At 40.3% G+C, this 26,564-nt stretch overlaps 1 long non-coding RNA gene across 3 annotated transcripts in view; it reads right to left on the bottom strand.

Annotated features, from left to right (window-relative positions):
- The window catches only part of LOC117514680, a 287,762-nt gene extending 265,030 nt beyond the window's left edge, over positions 1–22,732 (bottom strand). The window contains exons 1-2 of one of the 3 annotated variants that reach the window (XR_004561929.1): positions 22,622–22,732; positions 20,928–21,298 (exon numbers count right to left, since the gene is read on the bottom strand). This is a non-coding gene — a long non-coding RNA (uncharacterized LOC117514680). Of the gene's footprint in view, positions 1–20,927; positions 21,299–21,865; positions 22,380–22,621 lie in introns of those variants that run through there. The other 2 variants (XR_004561928.1, XR_004561930.1) reach the window with 2 other exon arrangements.
- Positions 22,733–26,564: the final 3,832 nt, after the last annotated feature.

Genomic DNA, 26,564 nt, shown 5'->3' with positions numbered 1-26,564 from the left:
TGTTATAGCTGTCATATGAACAGAAATGTAGTACAGAATCAAGTGTTTACAATAAAGATCACCACTAAAATCATTTAGTGCAGGACTCAATCATGGCACATCTCTTAACTGCACCACATACAAGCTTGCGTTCATCCTCTAATGACACACACAAAACCGCTTAATCTCCAAACTACCCAGCAATAACAGATTTGTTTGTGATAAAATCCCCATCTTCACACACATGTCTATCAGTCTATCTTCACGTCTGCTCCCATGTGGATATACTTGTCACGTGTGTATGTGTGTGTGTCTGTGTCTGTGCAGCAGCTTTAGTGTTGATAAAACCCCAGTCTTTAGAGGGATTACCAATCCGTCCCCAGACAGCAGCATGCTGTGCATTTATGGAGGTAATAAATTGACCTTTAGTAGACAGACGGACACCTGGGCTGTAGCTGTTATCGGAAACTGTGTCCCTGTGGCTGTACGTGGAGCTACAATGATCGGGAAGAGAATTTTCGATGATCGGGAAGAGAATTTTCAATTATTTGTTCATTATTCGACTGGATGGTCGCGTTAATTTTGCTTGATCTGTTCTAAATCTCAGAGGGTGACATGCAAACATTACCGTGTCAAATTACGTCAACTCACACACAAAACAGCTGAATGCTGCTCATTGGTTTTGCAACAAAAAAAAAAAAAATAGAATATTATGCAGAAGATTTAACCACATATGTCTAAAAGCTGTTAAATTAATTAAAATTAGATTTTTTTCCATTTCATTTAATTTATTTTACATAGTGCCAAATCACAACAGAGTTGCGTCAAAGCGCTTCACACAGGTAAGGTCTAACCTTACCAACCCCCAGAGCAACAGTGGTAAGGAAAAACTCCCTCTGAGGAAGAAACCTCAAGCAGACCAGACTCAAAGGGGTGACCCTCTGCTTGGGCCATGCTACAAACATAAATTACAGAACAATTCACAGAACAATTCATGGACGAATATACAAGAAATGTTATTGGCGCACAGGACAGGAGGATCGCCAACACGAATACAACTCCCATCTCTGGATGGAGCTGCACCTTAAACAGAGAGAAAAAACAGAATCAGGCATCAGAAAAACAAAAAATACTGTATAATTTGCCAGCATTAAACAAGAAAAACGTACTAAGGTGATCGCCAGCCACTAGCCCTAAACTTCACTAAAAGACCCAGAATTTAGGTAAAGTTGAGGCCGCAGCCGGCTCCAATTACTAATAAATGAATTAAAAGAGTAAAAAGCGTAAAACAAAACTGTACCAGTATGCTAGCCATATGAAAGGGAAAATAAGTGCGTCTTAAGTCTGGACTTGAAAATCTCCACAGAATCTGACTGTTTTATTGACGCAGGGAGATCATTCCACAGAACAGGGGCACGATAAGAGAAAGCTCTGTGACCCGCAGACTTCTTATTCACCTTAGAGACAAAAAGTAGTCCTGCACCCTGAGAACGTAAAGTCCGGGTCAGTACGTAAGGTTTAATTGGGTCAGCTAGGTAGGGAGGTGCCAGTCCATGAATAATTTTATAGGTTAGTAGCAGAACCTTAAAATCTGATCTCACTGGGACAGGAAGCCAGTGAAGGGATGCCAAAATGGGTGTAATGTGGTCGAACTTTCTGCTTCATGTCAATGGTCTGGCTGCAGCATTTTGAACCAGTTGGAGACCCCTAATGCTAGATTGCGGTAAACCAGAAAATAGAACATTGCAGTAGTCCAATCTAGAAGAGATAAATGCATGGATCAGGGTCTCAGCATCAGCCATAGACAGGATGGGACGAATCTTTGCTATATTTCACAGGTGGAAGAAAGCAGTCCTAGTAATATTTCTAATGTGGAGGCCAAAGGACAACGAAGGATCAAAAATGACCCCAAGGTTCCTCACTTTGTCAGTGTGATGTATGACCTACCAGCCGAGGTTGAGCGTTAACTGGTCAAGTTGATGCCGATGTCTCACTGGACCAAAAACCATAATTTCAGTCTTATCAGGGTTTAAAAGTAGGAAGTTTATAGACATCCAACTTCTCACTGCTGCAAGGCAATCTTCTAAGGATTTTATGTGAATGAGATTACCAGCAGTTATCGGCATGTATAACTGAGTATCATCTGCATAGCAGTGAAAGGTAATCCCAAAACGCCGCAATATGTGCCCAAGGGGTGCTATATAAAGGGAGAAATGCAGGGGGCCTAAGACAGACCCCTGTGGAACCCCAAATTTTACATCACTAAGGTTAGAGGTAGTGTTACTGTACAAAACACAGTGAGAACGACTGGTCAAGTATGACGTCAGCTATGCAAGGGCACTCCCAGTAATCCCAAAATGATTTTCCAGCCTGTCAAGTAGAATATGATGATCCACTGTATCAAATGCAGCACTGAGATCTAACAGCAACAGAACCGTAGTGGTGTCCGAATCCATTGTAAGCAGAAGATCATTCACCACTTTAGTGAGAGCCGTCTCTGTGGAATGATATTTTCTAAAAGCAGACTGCAGTGGCTCAAAGAGATTATTCTCAGTAAGACAGTCTACGAGCTGCCGTGACACCACTTTTTCCAGAATTTTAGAGAAAAATGATAGATTTGATATCGGCCGATAGTTTGTCAACACACTAGGGTCAAGATTAGGTTCCTTAAGTAATGGTTTAATCACTGCAGATTTGAAACATTTAGGAACAGATCCAGAAGTTAAAGAAAGATTAATCATTTCCAGCACAGTCGGCACAAGAGTGGGCCACAGGTCCTTAAACAGTTTTGTTGTATAGGATCAAATAAACAGGTTGTGCTTTTTGTTGACATTACGAGTTTTGTCAGCATGCCTAGTGAGATACTGTCAAATTCTGTAAGTCTAGGTAATACCTCAGTAGTGGCATCCACCTCAATAGCAGGGTGTATTGGTTGGGTTAAGGCATGCTGGGATATGTTTAACCTGATGTGTTCTATTTTCTTCCCAAAGTAATCCAGGAAATCTTGTGCTGTAAAAGGAGAGCGAACTACAGGTGGTTGTCCATGCATAAGTGTTGCCACCATGTCGAACAAGAACTTTGAGTTATGCTTGTTTTTGTTGATCAAATCAGAGTAGTAAGTCCACTTTGTAGCCAATAATGCATGCTTATAGTCTTAGATAGCATCACGCCACGCAAGGTGGAATACTTCTAATTTTGAACAACACCATTTTTGTTCTAGACCTCTTGCTTTATGCTTGAGGTCACGCAGATAATCATTTATCCAAGGTGACTGTGATTTGGGGGAGCGTGGTTTTAACACAGGTGGTGCAATCATGTCGACTGTAGTTTCGAGCACTGAGTTTAAACTATCCACAAGTCTGTCTACTGACTGGGTATTTGTCAAATGTGAAGCTAAGACATCAGGCAGTCTAGCTTCTAGTTCAGTCTTAGTTGAGGAGTTGATGCATCACAGTAATGATATATAAGGTTGTTGTTCCACTAAACACAGCAGCGAAACTGTAAACTTAATAAGTGAGTGATCAGACACCACTGATGTAAGAGGCATGATGTCAATATTCGTGACAGCAATACCACGTGCGAGAACCAGATCCAGGGTATTTCCACTAATGTGCGTCGAATCCCGAATGCATTGCCGAAATCCTAATGCTTCCACAATTTCCATAAATGATTTGCAGAGGGGATCAGAAGGCTTATTTACTGTATATGAATGTTAAAGTCACCAATGATCTGATGATGATGAAATAATAATGAAATGTTATCTACACTAGTTGACAAGTTAGAGAAGAACGCACCAAATTAATCTAAGAATTGAGAATATGGGCCAGGAGGCCTATATACAGTGACAAAGTAATATGACTGATTTTTATTCTTCTGACCTTGGCAATGTGTAATATCCTGAGCAGAGCAGAGAATCAGATGCTCAAACGAGTGATATTTGTAACCCCCAACAGCTAATAGGCTAAACCTAGATTTATAAATAACAGCAACACCCTCGTCTTGCTTCACATCACTATGACGTGACTAAATGTATGTGCTGGTGGGCAGGCCTCATTTAAGGGGAGGACAGATGTAGGTTTAAGTCAGGTTTCACATAGCCCAATCATATCTAAGTGATGATCATTAATTAGATCATTGATCAACAATGATTTTGAGGACAGTGATCTTATGTTAATAAGACCCAGTCCAAGGACCTCAGTGGGTTGACAGTTGAACTGTTTGGGTTTTGGGGTGGTTCCAGAGTAACATATATAAGATGCCTAGAAGTAGGTTTAGGTTTGAGACATTCCACACACGTTGCAGGTAGCAGACACAAAATCTTTGCTATTGCTGGAACAACCACTAGGCCATCCTCAATTTCAACATCATCTAATATAGTAATGGGTATTAAGTTTGGAAAGCATAACCCTCTATGATTTTTATAGACACGACTACGGAAGCAGATATATAGAGATATAATAGTTGATAAATATGTAATATTTATCAACTATTTATTATTTAACTATTAACTATTTATTATTTAATATTTCTGTGAAGATTTTTTAAAAAAGACTAAAGTCTTATGTCTAGCATCTTTTTGTAATTCTTTTAAGTTCTCTTACTTTTTATTGTGTTTTATTGTGAACTTTTAATTGTGATTTTGATGTTTTAGTTTTATTTTTACATTGTTTTTTATTATTTTATATTGTTTTTGAGCTGTTTTGAGGTGCCTTGAGGCAACGTTGTCGCCATTTGGTGCCATATAAATTTAATATATTGAAATTTAATTTATAAATTATTAAAATGTGTGACGACTTTTGATCTTTAAAAAAATGTCATTTCAGGTGATAAAATTGCATCCATCATTTAAAGTGACCTGTAATAGGAAAAATGTGTTGCATTTATTCAAGGTTTTATGTTCATTAATTTTTTTCAATCCCAATCATATTTATATATGCATATGTACTTATATATGTACGTATATATATATATATATATATATATATATATATATATATATATATATATATATTTCTACCTCATTGTCTTATTTTATTGTACTGTTACAAGTATTATTATTATTGCTTATCCTTGCACATGCTGTTTGATGAACATTTTCCTCTACTTGCACCCATCTTGTGTGTACCCGTTAGTTACTATGTACTATCAACAATTTCGAGAATCTGGAAGAAATTTTTGAACAGTTCAAAAATTGGATCCCAATTTCAAACATGGTGCCAATGATTGAATTCCAAGTTTGTTCAAGATGGACAAAGATGGATCAAGGATTCTGTGTAGGCTCTCAGTTGTCCAGGTGGTTTCCATAGTAGAGAAGCTAGAATCTTCGACTGGATTGGGTTGCTTGACGCGAGGATGTTTCGCTTCAAATCGCAGAAGCTTCGTCAGCTAAAATTTTTGCTCTGGTAGTCTGACTTCTGCCTTGACTCTTGTAGAGAAGAATAAACAGAAGCCACAAAAGCTGGAGTTTTAAACCTAACCAGACCCCTCCTACTGAGAGGCAGACTGCTATAGGCTAGTGACTAAACAATAGCTCTAATTAGCAACTATTGTGCTCTAGTTAGCACCCTCCTAATGACAGGGCAACTGTCCCTCCTAATGATGGGACGGACGCCTCTCCTGATGGCTTCCTTGATGACTCTCCTGATGATGTGAATGACTCATTACCATGAACAAAAGACTGAAACTGCTTTGACCTGAGTACCCCATTGTAAACAGGGGACAAAGCGTGTCTCAGACCCCCTCCCCGGTTAAGGCTGGGTTTCAAACCCAACTTTTGTGGCTTCTGTTTATTCTTCTCTACCAGAGTCAAGGCAGAAATCAGACTATCAGAGCAAGAATTGTAGCTGAGGAAGCTTCTGCGATTTGAAGTGAAATGTCCTCGCGTCAAGCAACCCAGTCCAGTCGAAGATTCTGGCTTTTCTACTATGGATCAAGGAGTTACTGTGATGCTTCAAAACGTGCCCAGATTTGCTATTCAGGATTAAACAGGAAGAAACAGCGCTCTGTGGAATGCACCTCAGGGCTCGGCTCTAGGCCATGAGTACATTCAGTAAAAGAGTGTACTCATGTCTGGTGTATAACAACTACAACTAACTTTTTTTTATCATTTTCTCTTGGTTTATTGGAAAAACTCTGTGTGAATGTTTTGTACTTTGGAAGCAACACCAGCGTGTTTTAATGTTCAGAACATTACTCTTGACAGTATTTGGATATTTCATATTGGAGCAAAACCACTTGGAATGATTGTATGATGGTGAATGTGGGCTGAATAGTTTTTCAGGTCACAACAGTAAAATAAATCTGTGTCACTTTTTATTTGCCAAGGCAAATCTGTGTTGTTGCTCCTGAGCTCACAAGTTCAAATGTTACCAAAGAGGAGCTTTTCACTTATCAGTCTTACTATCTGTACGGAAGACAGAAGCTCCGGGGGACGATGCCCAGTCAAAGCCAAGAAACAAACTGACAGATTTCGATCTGAAATTTGGAGAATTAGTAAAAACTGAAAAAGACAGATACTATAAAGTGATTCCTCTCATTCTATTTCATGACTTTCTTTTCTGCTCATCGTTTACTCCCAGATGTCTTTTCCCTGCTCCATCTCCCTACATCCTGTCTACATCTCTCCCTCCCTTCTTGTGTGCAGTCATAAAGAAATAATTTATCCTTGTCTCCCAGTGTGGGTACGTATTAGCATGCCAGCAGAGCACGTTAACTTATCTCATGACTACAGGCGCTGAGCGGTAAAACTAAACTCTGATAGTTTGTAACAGGATGACCACGTAATGCCTGTAGCTGGGAGAATTAGGACTGTCGTCTCGATTAGTAATGGTGGGCCTAATGTTTCCCTGCACTGCAGTGTAGTGTTGCGACCTGAATAGTACGATCCTGACTCACTGGTTTACACAAAGGGAGCATCAACCCAAGTTCAGATTTTCAGGGAGGCTAAATGATTACTGCAGCACTATTTGATGACTTGCCATTCATTGCCAATTTAGTCACTTTTTGGTGAGACATATTGTGCATTTCAAAGAAAATCTGCTATGACGGCTGTTCCGCTTTAAAAACCCAAGCACAAATTTATTTATCCATCTGCTAGCAGGCATTAGAACATCCAATACTACTTCATTTAAGCAGACAAAATGATCTGAATTTAATAAAACACACACACACAAAAGACAGAATTGGGTCAACCGTGTTCCAAAAGTATGTGTGAAATACAGGAGATGGTACTTTTTATTTTTGACTTTTTGTTTTTAATCATTTTGTTGTGCAGAAAATATCCAAGCGTATGCATAAATAAATTACAGTGATTTCTCTGAGGGACTACAAACCTCAGTGACCACAAGCTGCATGCAATGAGTGGTAAAACTATACCTGATAGCTTCCCTGAGGCGAGCCGCAGTGCGTCTGACAGAATTACGCTTAAGCTGGTGGTTAGTTATTCGAGGCCGAGTGTCGGATTCTTATCTATTATACACGTCACATAACATCAGAGCACCTCTCAGGCAAGCAATAGATTAAAGGAGTCGTATTCCGCAAAATTGTTTTCAATGCATCTTTTTCAGGTACATGTGTTTGAGGTACATTTCTATGTTGGTGCAAGTGGGAAGTTGCCTGCTATAGTTTAGTTATGAAATGGATTGTTTTAGCCTTTTTGTGATGTATGTAATGGAACTCCTGTTTGGTCTGAGGTATGCACACTGAGTCGGTTTGACAGAGCCTGTGGAAACTGTGGGTACACTTTAGAACCTGCAGTTCACAATTTCACCACCAGGGCACTGCCTTGCGAATAGCCAGTAGGTAAGTCTTCGCAAGGCTGCCTTGCAAATAGCCACTTCCTTCGATAAAAGGAAAGCCATTCATTATTTGTTTTATATGACACCTAAAGAGAAACCAGACAGCAGCAGGACCTACCAATTCACTCCCCAGACGACTTACTTGCTGACACATCACCGAGATCAACAAGAGTCACTGCGGATGTTAGCGGGCTGTTTGGAAGCACACGTCCACTTTCTTCAATCCAGTAACAGAACTTGAATAAGAACTTGTCCAAAATATCATCTGACAGACTTCAACAGCCACTAAAGATGTCTCCGTGAACACTGCAGCTTCTGGATTTACCTTCTGCTTATTATGGAAGCATGTTTATGAAAAGCTAATGGAGGCATGACAAAACGTAAAGAACAAAAATGTGCTGTACATGAAGTCACTTATGTAACAGGACCAATAATGAATGTCACATGACATACAAGGATCTATTTAGGTGTCATATTATCAAGGTTGGGTAGGATTCATTTGAAAGAATACATGTGGATTACATGTATGTATGTATGTATGTATGTACATACATTTGGATTACTTGTAATCTGATTACTTTTGGATTACATTTCAAAGTAATCCTACCCAACCCTGCATATAATATACTTTATATCACTGCTGAGTGGATCCTTGTCATGTGATTGGTGCTTTGTATGTCACGTGACACGGTTTATTCCTCCCATTTGTGTTGCATTGCATTTAGCGTGCAATTTGGTTCCATACATTTGGCAAACCCCACCCACTAGTGGGGGTGGCATTTAGCTAAATATGCAGAGTTTGTTTTGCTAATGGATGATGATTTTAAGGAGGTAATTGATGGTGCTAATTCTTCTAACACACAAAAAAAAACATCCACTCCGCTGTAAGCCCTCTGGAGGCATGAAGAGCTGTTAAGATGAAAAGCTGAAAAGGTGATGAGATTTGAACTACACAAAGTCTTTTTTCTTTTTTTTTTTGGAAGTACACAAAGTCAGTGCACAGCATCACAGACTACATCATCGCAATTTTGGACTCCTTTTTAAAGTTCGTGTTGGACAGTTAAGCAGCAGTGGAACACCAAAATGTAAGTCCCTTTTCTGTTCTTTATAAATTAACAAAATATCAAATGACAAGTACCTATTTTAGCCGTTATATAAAACAAATAATTTTTTTTTTTTACATTCTTTCAATGGAACGAATACAGTTGTATTTAATTCAGTGAAGCTGGAACACACCATTCAACGAGGCAAAATATTTGTACCACTGAAGTCATAAACATTCATTATTTGTATATTATTTCCTCACCGTCAGAGTTTCTGTATTAGACTGTGTCAAGTGTCTATGGATGAAAGCTAACATTAGCTAGTTTCTAACTTTTGCCTAACTCACAATTTAACTGTGATGTTAAATGTTAGTTAAATGTTAGCTCAACCTAACATTCATCTTACCTAGCATTAGATAGCTAATGTTTGATAACATTAGCAAACAAATGTTAAATAAAGACGCGCGTAATCATGTTCTCGCTGGGGAGGCCAAGATTTCGTTGTCAGTGTAAACAAGCATTTGCGGCAACTTGTTTGCAACAATGCGTCATTATGGAGGTGAGTTCAACCAAAATATGTATTTAGGTGTTTAACTAAGATAATTGTGAGTCTTTAATGTGAGTTTTATTTTTTTAAAAAGCGTGTTGCTCTTAGGTTTAAGAACCGGTTCTTTTCCGGTGTCCTTAAGAAATGATTCGATTCATCAACATCAATAGCCTTTTTGCTTAATGATTCCCTTATCGGTCCTTCAGAGTGGCCGTTGTTTTTGGGGGTGTTTGTCAGGAAAATGATCATTTCCCTACATTGATTACAGACCCTGCAGTGGGTCTGTATAATCAACGATGTCTGCAGCGTGGCTTTGCTTTGGACCTTGAAAAAATGAAGCAGTGCTTCGATCTTCGATCTGCTGCTTCGTTGGTTCTTTTATTTCACTTTATCTTAATTTTTCCCCGCTAAAACCCTAAAGAGCATATGTTTGTGAGTAAATTTACCTTTTTTATGTCAAACCGACCTGTTATGATCTTCTGACACAGTTGATAGATGTATTTTTAACTTAAAAACGGGACCGATGCTAACGCGTTAGCATGTCTATGGCATTTTCAATGTTAAAGTTAGCATTAAGCTGAGCCATTATCAAGCCTCCCTCCACAGCGCGCAAAGATTCTGGGATACTCTAAAACCGTAAATAGGGAACTATCCAGAGATCATCACTGTATAATTCACCCTCTGACTTACAATGAGGTTCACATTTGTCTTACAGATAAATATAGCAACAATTTGCAGTGGCAGTGTATATACTAATTATAAAATATTATCCATTTAATAGGCACTGTAGTCTAAAAAGATATTGTCACTTCACATGCTGCAGATTGCTAAGCTAACATTGCCCCATGTATCTCAACAGTTGTAGCTTTGGAGGGCTAAACTCCCACTGGGAGATCAAATCAAATCAAATCAATTTTATTTATATAGCGCCAAATCACAACAAACAGTTGCCCCAAGGCACTTTATATTGTAAGGCAAAGCCATACAATAATTACGGAAAAACCCCAATGGTCAAAACGACCCCCTGTGAGCAAGCACTTGGCGACAGTGGGAAGGAAAAACTCCCTGTTAACAGGAAGAAACCTCCAGCAGAACCAGGCTCAGGGAGGGGCAGTCTTCTGCTGGGACTGGTTGGGGCTGAGGGAGAGAACCAGGAAAAAGACATGCTGTGGAGGGGAGCAGAGATCAATCACTAATGATTAAATGCAGAGTGGTGCACACAGAGCAAAAAGAGAAAGAAACACTCAGTGCATCATGGGAACCCCCCAGCAGTCTAAGTCTATAGCAGCATAACTAAAGGATGGTTCAGGGTCACCTGATCCAGCCCTAACTATAAGCTTTAGCAAAAAGGAAAGTTTTAAGCCTAATCTTAAAAGTAGAGAGGGTGTCTGTCTCCCTGATCTGAATTGGGAGCTGGTTCCACAGGAGAGGAGCCTGAAAGCCGAAGGCTCTGCCTCCCATTCTACTCTTACAAACCCTAGGAACTACAAGTAAGCCTGCAGTCTGAGAGCAAAGCGCTCTATTGGGGTGATATGGTACTATGAGGTCCCTAAGATAAGATGGGACCTGATTATTCAAAACCTTATAAGTAAGAAGAAGAATTTTCAATTCTATTCTAGAATTAACAGGAAGCTAATGAAGAGAGGCCAATATGGGTGAGATATGCTCTCTCCTTCTAGTCCCTGTCAGTACTCTAGCTGCAGCATTTTGAATTAACTGAAGGCTTTTCAGGGAACTTTTAGGACAACCTAATAATAATGAATTACAATAGTCCAGCCTAGAGGAAATAAATGCATGAATTAGTTTTTCAGCATCACTCTGAGACAAGACCTTTCTAATTTTAGAGATATTGCGCAAATGCAAAAAAACAGTCCAACATATTTGTTTAATATGCGCATTGAATGACATATCCTGATCAAAAATGACTCCAAGATTTCTCACAGTATTACTAGAGGTCAGGGTAATGCCATCCAGAGTAAGGATCTGGTTAGACACCATGTTTCTAAGATTTGTGGGGCCAAGTACAATAACTTCAGTTTTATCTGAGTTTAAAAGCAGGAAATTAGAGGTCATCCATGTCTTTATGTCTGTAAGACAATCCTGCAGTTTAGCTAATTGGTGTGTGTACTCTGGCTTCATTGATAGATAAAGCTGAGTATCATCTGCGTAACAATGAAAATTTAAGCAATGCTGTCTAATAATACTGCCTAAGGGAAGCATGTATAAAGTGAATAAAATTTGTCCTAGCACAGAACCTTGTGGAACTCCATAATTAACCTTAGTCTGTGAAGAAGATTCCCCATTTACATGAACAAATTGTAATCTATTAGATAAATATGATTCAAACCACCGCAGCGCAGTGCCTTTAATACCTATGGCATGCTCTAATCTCTGTAATAAAATTTTATGGTCAACAGTATCAAAAGCAGCACTGAGGTCTAACAGAACAAGCACAGAGATGAGTCCACTGTCTGAGGCCATAAGAAGATCATTTGTAACCTTCACTAATGCTGTTTCTGTACTATGATGAATTCTAAACCCTGACTGAAACTCTTCAAATAGACCATTCCTCTGCAGATGATCAGTTAGCTGTTTTACAACTACCCTTTCAAGAATTTTTGAGAGAAAAGGAAGGTTGGAGATTGGCCTATAATTAGCTAAGATAGCTGGGTCAAGTGATGGCTTTTTAAGTAATGGTTTAATTACTGCCACCTTAAAAGCCTGTGGTACATAGCCACCCTTTTATTTTTTTTTAACTATATGGATTTGAATGACGTGCGATTCCACCAATCATGCTTGAACCCTCGTGCGCATGCGTGAGTTTTTTCACGCGTAACGGTGACGCCATTTCCCTGTGGGCAGGCCTTGAGTGAGATGTGGTCCCGCCCTCTCGGCTGAATTCCTTTGTTTCACACGCTGCTCGAGACGGCGTGCGTTGCTTTATCAACATTTTTTCTGGACCTGTGAGGAATATCCAAGTGGACACTATTCGAGAAATTAAGTTGGTTTTTGGTGAAACGTTTAATGGCTGATGCGAGATTATGGGGTGTTTCTGTCGGTGTAAGGACTTCCCACAGAGCGGGATGTCCAGCAGCGCTTCCAGGCACCGTCGTCGGCCTGTTTCGACCTGAAAACATCCTAATTTAAGGCTTAATTCACCCAGGACGTCGTGAGAGAACAGAGAAGATTCAGAAGAGGCCGGCATGGGGACTTTATGCGGACATTCCACTGTTTAAGGACATTTTTTAATGAAAGACGTGCGCGCAAAGTCTTTTCCGTGACGACTCGGCGAATTTGCGAATCTGTGTGCGCCACGACAGGAAAAACACCTCCGTGTTGAAAACCATTTGTAAAATTCAGGCGGCTTTTGATGGCTTTCAACAAGTGAGTAACTGAGAAATTGTTTAACAGCTTGGGCATGTTCCAACTTGCCCGTTAAGGTTTCCAACGGAGGTGTTTTTCCTGTTGCGACCCCCCACGGTCGGGTCCGGCCCGACATGTGACTCTGCCCACACGTTCTTTCATTACAAAATGTCCGTTAACAATGGAATGTCCGAATAAACTCCTCATGCCGACTTCTTCTGAAAGTTCTCTGTTCTCTGACGACTTACTGGGTCAACAGAGCCTGAAATGTGGAAGTTTTCAACTTGAAAAGGAGAGACGCTGCCGCCTCAAAGCACAGATCAACGTCAGGCACCGTGGGCCGTCCTTACGGCGACACTACCAGACCAAAATCTCTCATCAGCCGTTAAAATTTTTACTGAAAACCAGCTGAATTTATTGAATGGTGTCCACTCAGTTGTGCCTTAGAGTTTTGAAAAAATTTTGATCAAACAAAGCAGCAGTCTCTGAGCCATTCCTAAACAATGAAAAAAACGACGAGAGGGTGGGCGACACCTCACTCAAAGACTGCCCACAGGCAAATGACGTAACCGACAGGCGTGAAAAAACTCTCGCATGCCCACGAGGGTTCAAGCATGTCTGATGTAATCACACGTGATTCCAATCCATATGGTTTTTGAAAAAAATAATAAGGTCAGATACTTTTCTAATAGACCTCGTATATCCTCTTCATGATGTTCTGTTTGAGTCAGGCTCTGGCTCACCTCCAGTGCTAGATTGTCTTGCCAAGTCACGAGTCAGCTTATCCAGCTTTTGCTCGTGTTTGCCGACCTGTTGCAGGACCCCTGCCTGTCTTCAGCCTATGACTTTGCCTCAGCCCAGGTGCTGTTGTCTGTCTGCCAGTCGCCTGACCCTTGCCTGCTGTGAATCTACCCTGGCACCTTTGACAACCTGTCTGTTGCTGAATCTCTGCCTGTCCCTCACTGTTACAAGAAACCAGACCACACACACTGGCATTAAAAGACAAAATCCATTACCCTCAAGTAATGCGGTCACATCACGTGCTCTACCCTTTTCCCTGCAACCTTGAACCTACTGTTTGGATCTGGAACTCTCTCTATCATCAGATCCCAGTTATCCCTCAATAATCTGGTCCAGGCCCTCCTCTCTGAGTGGATCCCATTCTGTCATCTGAGCCTGACATGACATTCACCCAGAACTCCAGTAACATTAAATCTCTAACCATTCTTTGTATTGAACTGAAACAAATCAGTAAGCATATCCTCACGTTTCTCTGTGGTCTGTAGGTCATGCGCTTGAACTCTAATCATCTGGTCCGGTGTCCTTATAATTATTACCAACACCACTTAACAGAGGTTCATGTGATTAATCCGTTTCTCTATATACGTAAAGCATCTTCCAAAGCTCATGTAGTACAAAATGTGTTTTTGACATTTTATGATTAAATGTGGTTTGTTGTTTCATGCTAAAACAATCCTAAAAGTCCCACAATTCCATGTCCATGTATGTCACATTTTTGAGGCATTCAACGTCAACATGGACTTCCTCATCAAGGACCCCTCAGAGTGGGAGGATGACCCATCATTCCAGTCTTCACAGGAGGTCCTGGATAACATTGCTGCTGTCAATGATTTCGCTGAGCAAGGATTTGCACTTATCCAGGATTACAATCAGATCCTAACGAAGGATGAACAGCAGCGCCAATACCTGCTGCAAGTTGTTGAGTGGCTTCGACGGCAGTCCCCAGAGGTGAAGAAAATCAGAACCAAATGCCACTTCCCATGACTGTTTATTTTCACCAAATAGGTGGACAGTGACATGTAATACTTTTTTTATCTCTCCTGTATGATCAGTTAAAGGAGAAAGGATTGTTGTTTCAGTTTGTATTTAATTTGTGAACAAGTACATTACTATTGCTAGTGTGTGCTAATATGCTCAACCATTGCAATTTTCACCCCACATGCAGCAGTGGTTAGAATAGTCGTATGGAAATAAAATTTTGCACAAAACATTTTCTCATCAAGATGACCAATTTTGTCAGGAAGCACCTTAAGAAAGTCACAATTTTATTTTTGGCATACTGTAGAGGACCACCCTTTTACACACACACACACACACACACACATACTGTGTATATATATATATATATATATATATATATATATGTGTGTGTGTGTGTGTGTGTGTGTGTGTGTGTGTGTGTGTGTGTCCTGTGCCAAGAATGATGCATCACTCCCTTTGCATGTTATCTGAGCTTTTCTCTCCCTTGTTTGCATAGCAGGACAGCTGAGCATGCACGTTTGGAGCATGACATTCTGGCATGAGTCCTGCCATGTGAATCTGTTGATACTCCCTGAATAGATAAAAAAAACAACAACAACAAAAAAAAACAGTACAAATCACTGCTTAGCTGTTGCATTAAAGATGGTGGGCAGTACTGACCTTCCAGAAATTCCTTCAACAATCACGTTCAGAGGCTAAAAAAAACCTCTGAACCAGAACATAGCCAGACTAGGATTAACAAAAGACTGACTTTTTGACTATTTTGACAATGGTTCAGCCCATTAAAAGTCTCCAACTGGCCTGCCTTCTGCTCAATGTGTAGAAATCCAGTCTTGCGGCATTTTGTTATGGCATCACGAAAAGTAAATTAATCTATGGTTCATGCTCCCGTCAGGAAAAGGACCATATTTTCATGCTGGGAGCACAAAATGCGGGGTGACAAGGTGGGGGGGGGGGGGGGGGGGGGTTAGAGGAACCTTGGGGTAATTTTTTATCCCAATTTTTTTATTCATTTTTAATCATTTATTTTAAATTTTATGTTGTATTGTTTCGTGTAAGGCACCTTGAGACAACTTTTGCTGTGATTTGGCGCATTATAAGCTAATTAAATTAAATTAATTTAATGAAATTAGAAATGGTAACATTGAAAAGAAAAGCGTGAGACTGGGTTGGTTTGGGAAGGAGTGGCCGAGGAAGTAAGCACTGTTTTGGCACTGAAAAGCTGATGGTTGCGTGACATGTAACAGAAAAATCATTTATATCACCTTTTAATTTAAAGCAAACATGTTTTATGAGAGAGAAATGAAGAAACATCCTCTCTGTGAATGGAGCAGGGGCGTGGCAAGCGGCAGCTTCTTTCTATTTAACACAACAGGGATATAAACATTTGTTTGGTTATTTTTGTTGTGTTATTTTTTTGCTATGATCTTCAACACCATTAATAACACACACCATGTCACCTTTACCTTGCTGAAAAAATCATAAACTGGCCCTTTTTCAAATAGTATGAATACATTTTGATGACATTTTGTGGCATTTTGAGGTAGATCCAAAACCAGATACAGTTCCAAGATTATTTTTTTAATATACGTTAATACTGTGAGGCGTAGATTTTCTACAACAGTCTATAACATACATTCATGTTATTTTCCAGACAAAGACGAGACCATTACTAAACACCGCTGCGGCGTTGGAGGAGATACGTGCTCTCTGAGGGCTCTGTGTCAAGGGCTTTGTGACATCATTAAAGTACTACATACTATTACACTGAAGAAATACAAGTTAAACTCACAAATGCTGCTGAAGCAGAAATGAAGGTCAGGATTTGTGAGATAAGGTGAGAGCAACGAAAACACAATCTGAACGTTTCATGTCGTTCAGCACATCCTGTGGATGTCTGAGTCATCATCATCCACATCACTGACCTGGATCTGCCCCACCTGTTTGTCACAGTGTTGACTGACCCACATTCCCACTCATGCAGTCACTTCCAGGACGTGAGTCAACAAGAACAACCAGGAACTAAAACAAATTTTGCTCAAAGATTAATCTCATATGAACCAGCTCAGTTAAATTATTAACCAGCATGATGGCACAATCAGCCTTACGTGATTTACCTGCATTTACCCTGATAGTTCATCTTTTCCTCATGTTCCCACCAATGTTCTAAGAGCGGATGTACTTTGATGAATCATTCATGTACGATACAGCTCAAACATCATGTGTTCTCCCTCCTCATGTCGTTTCTTGTCTGTGCTTTCAGTGACTGAACAGTCGCTTCTGCAGCGACGTGGTCGATTATCGTCACGGACAACAGCAGCATCTCCCTCCGCAGCAGAGAGAGACAGAGAGTTAGCACGCTGAAAATGTGATGCTGCAGCACCATGTGGACTGCCATGTGGAAAGGAGCAGGAGGCGGAGCTTAGAAGCTCCTTACAACTACTACTCTCTGCTCCCATTGGCTCCCAATGACATCACTGATAAGAGACTGAAGATAGTGAGAGAAAAGGCTTACTCTCTCAAAACACAGTCAGTTCAAATTCATTCTTCATTCATTTATGCTGTTGTAACTGATAAAAGTGACAGACTTTATTTAAAATACACCGTCTTTATTTTGTAGCTCTCACTCTTTCCTGCCCCATCAAAAGAGATCACTAAGTCCCACAAGAAGACAGTCAGAGGGGTTAACTCACTGTGCCAACTGCCAGCATCTCAGAAAGCAGTGAGATCATAGACACCACTGCAACAGTAATCCTGGAGTAATGCCGCTTTGGTACAAGATCAAGACAGTAACCCACAGACAATACACCACCACCACCACATCCCCATGGAGGAGGAGGATGAAGACCAAGAAAATAGAAAATGGCCAGAAAGACAATAGTCAACAACCAGTGATGCAACAAAGAGACCTGAAGGTCAGGTCCTGGCCTAAAAGAATGCAACAAGGAATCCTGAAGGTCAGGTGCTGGCCTAAAAGAATGCAACAAGGAGTCTTGATAGTCAGGTCTGGGCCTAAATGAATGAAACAAGGAGTCTTGAATGTCAGGTCCGGGCCTAAAAGAATGCAACAAGGAGTCCTGAAGGTCAGGTCCTGGCCTAAAATAATGCAACAAGGAGTCTTGATGGTCAGGTCTGACCCTAAAAGAATGAAACAAGGAGTCTTGAATGTCAGGTCCAGGCCTAAAAGAATGCAACAAGGAATCCTGAAGGTCAGGTGCTGGCCTAAAAGAATGCAACAAGGAGTCTTGATGGTCAGGTCTGGGCCTAAAAGAATGAAACAAGGAGTCTTGAATGTCAGGTCCGGGCCTAAAAGAATGCAACAAGGAGTCCTGAAGATCAGGTCCTAGCATAAAAGAAGTACAATTAGTTGGCCATGAGTGAGATCCAGGAAATGACCAGACAAAGGTCTTATCAGGTCTTATCTAAAGGCCCCAGAAAGGAGAAGCCAAGAGAATCAATGCCCTGATTGCTTCAAAAGCAATTGAAAAATGGTTCCCTCATTGTGGAGAACCTCAGCAGCTGGAGAAGGCTAAGGAGACACTCATGTTTCACCTAGCTCCAGTAGATAGATGGTTACTTTTGAGATGTAGGAATGGACCCATTGTCTGCCTGGATAGTTGCCATCCATGATATAAAGCAGTTACATAGTATGGTGGATGCAGTGAAGCATGGCACCAGCACAGGTTCTCAGACCTGCCCTAAGCTGACAAGTTCACATTTGTGACACCATTTGTATAGCAGGTAACTGCATGGGATAAGGAGTTGGGCTACCAATATGTAGACCTAGGTTTGATTCCTTGTCACATTACCTGTCTACTTCCTTGGACAACACACTTTATCTGCATTGTCCCACTCTACCTACCTGTCAATGGCTTAAAGGTCTTGGCTGGGGACGTAGCCTATGTTGGACTGACATCCTGCCCATGAGACACAGACTCTCATCTGGTTCATGCATGCCTATGGAATCCAGGAAGAAGCACCAGCACAAATGGGCTCCTGGGCCTGCACACAATTTTGTTATTAATAAAGATAATAAGTCCTCAAAGAGGTGATGCCCACACTGCTGTAAATTCTGAAGCATTATCCTAAAGTCACACATAGCATTTGATTACAAATGATTTCCGGATTGGCATATAAGCTTTACAGTGTCTCTTTATCTCTATTGGCTGTGGACATATCCTGGAAAATGTGTTTTTTGGACTACATTGTTGGTGAGCTTGAACTTTGACTGACTGCTGCCACAAGTCAATTTTCTGGAGATGTTCAGTCAACAGGTGTTCCTACCAACTTTGGTGAAAATCTGCTTACCTGTTTCAGAGATATTTTGTGCGGGGACACATATAATCAATTATACCCTGCAGCAACTCTGGGGAAGGAGTGTTTCCTGACCAATATTGCCTACGTGCTTGTTCAGGGGGGTTGGTAAGGTCAGACCTTACCCTGGTGAAGTGCCTTGGGGCAACATAGGTTGTGAATGGGCACTATATAAATACATTGAATTGAATTCTAACACTGGAGCAGAACTGATATGAACCAGGATATCAGAAAAATACACCTAGCTGATTATATTTCTTCAGAGAACCCAGACATTTCATCAAATGTTTAATGACATCCCTGCAACACTTAGAGCTAGGACTAGAGTATGGGTTAGAGATGGAATTAGTGCAAGGGTAGTGGCCAACACTGGTGTTAGAATTCCACATCAAATGGTAGGCCAGGCTACCATGTAAAGGGAAATAAAGTCAGAAATAGCAAACTAGCTCCTGTAAGGCTAAACATTGCACCTAGTATAGGCTACCTTGTAAACTGTGACATGAGCAATCACCTATAGAGTAAAATATATCCTAAATGAACAGACCTTTTTTATAACTTCCTAAAGATACATATACTGTAGTATATCACACAGGCTGACATGGAAAGTTATTAACCCATACTTATTTGGGATCTAACTGGTGCAGAATGATCATTTAAAGAGGGAACCCCAAACCAGAAATGTTCAAATACCGACCATGCTGGGAACAAACTGTTGAAGCAGTGCTATAAACAATAAATCAAACTGCTGCTCATCAACTGTGGTTGTGCTTAAGGATGGCCCTCCATTGGCAGTTATCAGCTGTAATTTCTATTCCAATTTCAAAATTGAGGAAAATTAATATGTCAGAATCAGAATCAAATTTATTGCCAAGTACATTTGATTTGGAATTTCATTTGGTGTCACTGGTGCATAAACAACAATAACAGAAAATGAAAACATTCTTCTGTAAGAAGTAAAGGAGTCAAATGGGCAAAACTATGTTTTCTGTCAAATAAATATAGTGGAATAGGGCTGTGCAGGCATTCAGATGTACAGTACCTTTCAGTATATACTTTGTGAGAGTGGGGGTGGAGGCAGGGTAAGTTGGGGTGTCTGGCATTATTTATAAGTCTAGCTTCAGACAGAAAGAAGCTGTTTTTGTGTCTTAGGGTTTTAGTTTCTATGGGTGTCAGCTGTCTGCCAGAGGGGAGGGTGACAAAAAGTTTGTGTCCTGGGTGAGAGGGATCGGCTGCTATCTTTCTTGCTCACCTCAGGGCCCTGGACATGTACAGGTCCTGTAGGGATGGCAGATTGCAGGCGATCACCTTCTCTGCTGTGTGGATGATACGCTGCAGTCTGCTCCTGTCCTTAGCAGTGGCAGCAGTGTACCACACAGGCAAGGAGGAGGAGATGATGGACTCAATGGTGGCAGTGTACATATTATATATATGTAATCACAGTTCTTACTGTTACCTATATCTGATTGCATATGACTGCAATGGATTATTGCAGAGTCCACCTGATTACATATGATTTCCATTATGAGGTTATTATAAAATGCTGCTTTTATGTTTTTCCCACACTTTTTCAAAAAGCTAAAAGCTCTCTGTTAACCTCTTAACTGTTGAAGAGCACAACATGCTTTTCATGGGTTTGGTGCTGTGGAGGACTATCAGAAGGAGGCTTCTGCTCAGAGAATGCAGGTTCCGATGAATGCATATTGTACCTATTTGTCCACTTTCACCTACTTTTCCACAAGATTACCCTGATCTGCACCAATTAAATCCGATTATTCACTTTCCTGCATCACAATTGCTCCCGAAGTGACAATTATTTTTTTAAACACGTTAAAACTTTCCTGATTGCTCATACTGTTCTACTTTTACTGCCAAATTCAGGCCCCATTAAATATTTGATTGTTTGTGTGGATTTTTGTGTTTGTGTACTGTATGCTTACAGTATGTAAAAGATTAAAATGAGGAACAAATATAACAAATACAGCAGGTGGGAGGTGAATGGTGCATTCATTCGAGCAAAAATGAAAAGAGACACAGGCAGAGAGCGAGAGGGAGAGAAATGGCAAACAAGTGGTTGAGGAATTCTGGTAAACAAATTTCACCTACCCTGTGGTAAATTGAGGAGAAGCAGAAATGTAATATCCTGAAATCCCTGTGACTTTGAGGCCACGGCGCACCTTGAGGAGAGGTATACTCCACGCTTTCATAATCCTTAAAAATGTCTCCATGAGTTTTAGATTTTCAAATGTGCTTAAAATGCATCCCGCCTGGCACTGCTGCTGCTGAAGTTTTTAATCCTCAGATGAGTCTTCACCTTCTCCAAAAGCAAAGTTTGCATAGCATCTTAATCCTCCTCTTCATTTAAAAAAACTGCTGGATAGGTGACTCTCTCTGCGGCTTATATTTTATTCCCACACATTTTCATCTTGTTCTCAAATGAAAGAAAACACTTTGCTCAAACTGGTGCAAAAACCACCCTAAAGAAGAAGAAGCAGAGAAATGAAGAAAGCATTAGTTCAAATATTTATCAGGACATAATTCTTGAAAATGAAAAACATCATAGTTTCTTCCAAATCAAGCAAGAAATTTAAAGTAAAATGTATTTACAATCTTTGTTAAGTTTGCAGAGTGCAATTTTGCAGTCCCCATGGTTCACTGTACAATGGAATGCAGCAAATTCAAACAAGTTTTGTGGTCACACCTTCACATGATGCACGAAAAGTTTTAAAATTCATGTTAAGGACACCATTTGTGTCACTTAATTAAAAAAAAATATAACAATTTTAACTACTTCATAAAAGATTAAGTGAACAAACATTTGTTTCAGAAAAATGCACATTTCGAGTTAAAAAGGCAAATAAAAACTTACTCAACAATTTGTAAAGCAAATAAATCGGTTATAAATCAAATTCTTAACCTAGAATAAATTTTATGCATTCCAAAAAGTTGTTTCCTGATGGATTTGCGCTCCTTTGTGCGCGTCTTTGTGTGGACTGAGAACAAAGGATCCTTTACTGTAACAAAGAAGCTGCAGCGACTTGTACCTGTTGCTCTGATTCCCACTTAGCTATTACAACTTTCTCACTGGTTTTGGAAACCAACCAAGCGTGAGGCTGCGGATTTACAATATTTCGTCTCCAAAAAAATAAATAAATAAGTGACTCTTTGCCCGCGCAACAAGTTTCAGTGCGTGTTGCCGACTTTACACCTGATTGCATTGTTCTGAACTCCCACGGTGCATCGGCAACTTCGCCAGAGAGAGGACATCACTCCAGAAAAAGTATTTCAGGGCGATTTATCAACGAATACTTGTCACTTTCTGTCCCACAAGCGTGCGTAAAATTGTCCTTTTCTGCGTAAACTTCTGACAGGCAGCTGCTTTGTCTTGCGCAACATCCCCAATACAAAAACGGGACAGCAGCACAAAGTCCGTCTGACGTCCGTTAAAGATGATTTCATTGCGAGGCGCGTGTGCGGGGTTTTGCGGGGCGTTAATGAAGATGCGCGCCTAAGCATCCCCGCAAGTTCACCCCGCATCAGACAAAGGAAGACCGCTCGCTCTCCATCGCTGCCTCTGTTTCCCTGTCTCTCTCTCTTTACCCCCCCCCCCTCTCTCTCTCTCTCTCTCTCTCTCTCTCTCTCTCTCTCTCTCTCTCTCTCTCTCTCTCTCTCTCTTTCTCTTTGTGCTCAAGTTTGAGCGCTGACGCACCAACTACAGCAGCAACTTTTCACTGGAAATCAATTCGAAAAGCGCTCCAAAGGCGGGAGGAAAACCAGCGCGCTGTTCGCAGGCGACTCACCTGAGGCTGCTCGGCTTTGTGCGCGTCTCCGCGCGTGGCTGAAAAAGTTTCAGAGGGCACATCCAGCTTTGTGTTGTTGAGTTCCCCTTTGTCTACACGTGTGATAGATGGATGGGGCTCCTTATGGCCGCGCCTTGTTCATTTCGTTCTCCTCAGAGTCCCGCCCTCCCAAAGTCAAACTACGATTCACACAACAACACAAACGGGCCCCGGCATGCTGCCGACTCCTTCTTCTTTTCTTTGTGTGTTTTGTAGTTATTCTCGTTTTGTTTTTTTAACTGTACATTTTATAGTGTTGCAAATACTCCAGTAATGTTATTTTTGTCCACTGTACATTTTGCAGTGTTAGTCTATTGGTATTTTTGTTTAACACTGCAAATTTTGCAGTATTAGTCTATTGTTATTTTTGTCCACCAAATTTTACAGCACTAGATTACTGTTATTTTTATCCGACACAGTAAATTTGTTTATTCTACTGTGTTTGTCTTACACTGTAAATTTTTACAGTGCTAGATTAGTTGCTGTAAATTTTGCAATGTTAATTGGTCCAATACTTTTAGGTTTTGGAGTTTGAGTCCATTGTTGTTTTCGTCCAACAAATTTTACAGCACTAGATTACTGGGATTTTTGTCCAGCACAGTAAATTTTGGCTGTTAGTCTACTGTGTTTGTCCTACACCGTAAATTTTGTAATGTTAATCTATTGCACTTGAAAAACAGGGATGGTGGCTACGCGGTTAAGTGTGTTTGTTTCCAGTGCAGAATGCTACTTGTTCAACCCCCCCACCACACCCCGCTCATTCTCCAGTTGTCTCAGTGTTATTTGGTCTGCTGCTACATTTGTTTTTCACTGTAAATTTGCAGTGTTCAAACGTTGTTTTTCTTCTGTGCCATTAAATTTTAAGTGTCAAATTAGCCTTCATGGACTAGCGCCTGATCTAATTAAACCTTATACCAGCCCATATTCTGCATTCTCAAGGGGCAGGATTACTGTTTGTTCCAAAGGTTAAAAAGAAGTCAGCAGGCCACATAGCTTTCTCTTACTGTGCACCTGTTATGATTCTCTGGAGACATTCAAACCCATATTAAAGACATCTGCACTCTCTTTCTTTAAGATACTACTGTTGCACTGAATAATTTTTTCCCCTTAATTTTGTTACTAATAATTTAGCAGGATTCAGTCTCATCATATCTAATTTCTGGGACTGTTAGAAAAGCAATAAATAAATATTGAAGCAGCTTTTCAAGTTTATTAAATAAAGCAGAAGTTAACAAGATGGCATAAATTGTGAAAAAGTAATTTCTGACATATGATGGAGATTGATTACTATATTGATTGTAATGAGTTACTGCATGTTCTGTCAGTCTTGTGGTGTGTCATCCGTTCTGTCTTTTTAGAATGACCACAGCAGATGGACAACCCCCCCCCCCGAGTCTGCTCTGCTTTAAGTTTCTTCCTGTAAAATAAATAAATACATAAAACTTTGAATCACTAGTTGAGACCTCACCCACCCTTGAGCAAGCACATTGGTAACAGTGCTAAATCAAAACTTCCTAAGTGTGGGCCATGGCCCACGAGGGGCCATGAAGGTACTGCAGGTGATCCATGAAAGGTCATTTGAAAATAATAAAGTAAATAATGGATAATAACATCTATGTAACACTTTTGTGATGCACGTTCTGCACACATGTTGCAATAGGGCATACGCTCATGTACTACTTCTTCTACTTCTTCTATTTTGTCATTTGATTTGGACTGCAATGGAAATAAGTGTTTTCACTTTCTTGTGTCATCCATGTATTTTTAATGTATTAAAGGATTATTAACCAAGCAAGTGAGGTTAATAATTTGTTTATTATATGGCTATTATATATATATATATATATATATATATATATATATATACGCAAACCTACAGTATCGCCCGAATATGGAAGCTGCTGACGGTTTTAGGTTAATAGATCTAATGCTGTTTAGATATTTATGGAGTATGTTCATGTCCGACTTGGTTTCTGTAGTCATGTTTTTAGCTATTATATTATAGATTTTATGAATAAACTTTTATTACTGATGTGATCATGCGTATTAAGACATTTTGCTTGTTTACATTTTCAGTAAGGGAGCTAGAACACTTTGAGGTAAGAAGTGAGAATTTTTAACTGAGAAATACCAAACATAGAATTAGGTCCAACTTTTTCAATTTCAATTTATTCAAGTTATACCGCCCTAACTCACAACAACATTGTCTCAAGGTGCCTCGCATAAAAACAATTGAAAAACAGATAAAAATAATTAAAAGATTAAAAAGCACAATTTAAAAGACACAATTAAATAAAATTAATAAAAGGCAAATAGCACAATAAAAATTGTAATGGAATAAAATGCTAATCATAAGCACTGGAAAACAAATACGTTTTGAGCCTAGACTTAAAAAATGTCCACAGAATCAGACTGCCTCAGTGACAGTGGGAGACTGTTCCACAGAGCAGAGGCCCGGTAGGAGAAGGCTCTTTGACCCGCTGACTTTTTTTTACCCTAGGAACACAAAGTAGTCCCGCATCCTGCGAACCTCAGAGCCTGGGCCGGTACGTAGGTTTTCAGCAAATTGGCCAGGAAGCAGGGGGCCAATCCTTGAACAATTTTGTAGGTCAGCAGCGAAACCTTAAAGTCCACTCTCACAGAGACAGGAAGCCAATGAAGACATGCCGGAATGAGGGTAACATGGTCAAACCTTCTGCTTTATGTCAAAAGTCTGGTAGCAGCATTCTGAACCAGCTGGAGGCTCCTAACACTGAACTGCGGTAACCCTGAAAATTACAATAATCCAACCTAGAATAAACAAAAGCATGAATCAGGGTCTCAGCATCAGCCATAGACAGGATGGGGTAAATCTTCGCTATATTACGCAGATGGAAGAAAGCAGTCCTCGTAATAACTCTAATGTTGCAACCAAAGGACAACGTAGGATCAAAAATTATCCCAAGGTTCCTCACTTTGTCCGTATGACATAGAACACACGAACCTAAGATAAGCACTAGCTGGTCAAATAAATGCTGACGTCTCACTGGACCAAGAACCATCATTTCAATTTTATCAGAGTTTAAAAGTGGGAAGTTACTAGACACCCAACTTCTCACTGATGCAAGGCAATCTTCCAAAGATTTTAAGTGAATGAGATTACCAACAGTTATCGGCATGTACAATTGAGTATCATCAGCATAGCGATGAAAGGAAATCCCAAAACGCAGCAGTATATTCCCAAGGGGGTCTATATGAAGGGAGAAAAGCAGGGGGCCTAAGACTGATCCCTGTGGAACCCCAAAACCCCCAAACTTCATGTCACTAAGCCTATAGGTCAGGGGTGGGCAATCATGTGCCATGAAGGGCCGAAGCACTGCAGGTTTTCCTTACTACCAATCATCTCAGCAGGTGATTTCATTAATGTTCAGGTGTTTCAGCAGGTGATTTCATTGACAACCAGGTGTTTATGTTCAAGGGAGATGGTCATCAGCAACCCACCTGCTGAGGTGATTGGTTGCAAGGAAAACATGCAGTGTCTCGGCCCTCGTTGCCCACCCCTGCTATAGGTAGTGTTATTATACAAAACACAATGAGAATGACTGGACAGATATGACATCAACCACACAAGGGCACTTCCAGTAATCCCAAAATGACTCTCCAGCCTATTAAGTAAAATATGATGACAAGAAAACAAGAAAATCAAAAATGGCTGGATGTATTTGAAGAGTTCAGATGCAAAACCCAGTATCAACAAAACCATAAATTTTTAGCTGAGGCCAGCATGTACTTGTCTGTCAAGGGGACCCTCAGTGTGCAAAATATGAAAGAATTTGAACAAACTGTTTTCATTTTATTGATGAAAGTCTGTGCATTTCCGAATATGGTTTCCTTTAAATCTTCTTTTTCAACTGCATTTCTCCAT

Source organism: Thalassophryne amazonica, chromosome 7, assembly GCF_902500255.1.
Source record: "Thalassophryne amazonica chromosome 7, fThaAma1.1, whole genome shotgun sequence".
Classification (NCBI taxonomy): domain Eukaryota; kingdom Metazoa; phylum Chordata; class Actinopteri; order Batrachoidiformes; family Batrachoididae; genus Thalassophryne; species Thalassophryne amazonica.
The sequence above is the reverse complement of the archived record's forward strand: the minus strand, read 5'-3'. Positions and strand labels throughout refer to the sequence as shown.